This window comes from Gavialis gangeticus, unplaced genomic scaffold (assembly GCF_001723915.1).
Source record: "Gavialis gangeticus isolate Ggan-Ray unplaced genomic scaffold, GavGan_comp1, whole genome shotgun sequence".
Classification (NCBI taxonomy): Eukaryota; Metazoa; Chordata; order Crocodylia; family Gavialidae; genus Gavialis; species Gavialis gangeticus.
In genome coordinates this window covers 23,523,991-23,525,701 of record NW_017729033.1, presented here as the reverse complement: position 1 = coordinate 23,525,701, position 1,711 = coordinate 23,523,991, and positions in this window count along the sequence as shown.

Below are 1,711 nucleotides of genomic sequence, written 5' to 3'. Positions count from 1 at the left end.
CTTCTTTGGGCATCTGCATGTTCATGAACAAGAGTAGACTAAGCCCCCTCGTGTCCTTTGTCCTTGGCTGAGTTGGAAGTGTAGCAGTTGTTTTGGTAAATGTAACCAGGCATGTGCACACAATGCTCTGTCCACTGCAGCTGATGTTGAATAGTCAAGGCTTCCATTCTGGTGGTGTTAGCATAGTTGAGCACACTGGCATTTATGTGGTGATCCTCCTTTATGCCAAGGATCTTCCAGAGCTAGTGTTGGTGAAGGTGTCAAGGAGGGCTGCATGATCACAACAATTCTGCCACATGACCACCTGCCACATGGCATCAGCACTGAGTACAGGATGGATAGGAACCTTTCCAAACTTTCCTTCCTCCATGCTAAAACCAAAGTTGCATTAGCTTAGATTATGGAACTTCAATACACTAATGATTGTGCTGTCATTGCAAATAGTGAGGAGGGCCTACAAATGGCCCTTAACTGCTTCTCTCAAGCATACCAGTGCCTTAGACTGACCCTTGACATCAGAAAAACAAAGGTGTTTCACCAGCCTGCTCTGGGCCAATCAATTCCCCCAGCAAAGATCTTCACTGATGGACAGGAGCTGGAGACGTCCATCTCTCAAAGACCAACACTGACAAGGAGATCCAGGATAGGATCTGATGTGCCAGCTGTGCCTTTGGAAGACTGTATCATTATGTGTTCAATGATCACAACATCAGGACTCAAACAAAGTTCCTATTATATAAGGTGGTGGTAACCCCAACTCTCCTCTACACCTGTGAAACTTGGGTGACCTACAGAAACCACCTGAAAAGCCTGGAACACCTTCACCACTGCTTTTCAACTATCAGAGGAGTGACAGTAAGGAGCAAGCTTCCAATAGGAGTAGTGGGGACAAATACTAACTTATTTAAGATGGTGCTTGGTTAGCCATTGAAAGAAATTAGGAAGTGGTTGCTTACAGCAGTAACAGGCTAGAACACATGACCCTAGAGGTCTGTGTTTCACTTTATTAAAGATAGTATCCTTGGGTGGTTATACATGTGGTCTGGCAGGGGGTCTTTAATTAGAGTGGCTCCAACAGTCACTCTAATAAAGCACCTGGAGCATCACGTATATCAGTATCCCTGCACTGAAAAATGGTAGTGGGGGTGCTGTGACTAAAGCTCATTAGATGAGCTTAAATTAAAGCACTCCTACCTCCACTTTTCAGTGCAGGGATACTGATACACATGACTGGAGTCTGCTGGAGCATGGTAATTACCATGCTCTAGCAGACCCCATGAATGAAGTCTGTTCCGACGTGCTGTAATTACAGCTCATCGGACCAGCCTCACTTTCTGTATATAGGTGCCATAAGATTTTGAGCCACTTTAATATCACTCACTGTAAGCAGGGACTATGCAGTATTTAGGAGACCACTTATTTGGAGATCTTTAAAAGTCAGTCATAAAACAAGAATATGGAATAGTTTTGGGCCCCTTTTTCTGCTCTGTGAAAGCTTTGGAGGAAAAAAAAGGGGCAGGGGAGGAGATGTAGAAGGCTCATTGTAATGTATATCCAATGCATATTAAAATCCATGCCTTTTCTAAACTGACACTCCATGCCTTTTCTAAACTGATGTCTGGAGAGCTAGTCAAATGATAACATCATAAGTCAAAAGGAAGAAAGCTGATTGGTCAAGGGAACACTTTTTTTAGTTAGACTGCTTAGAGTT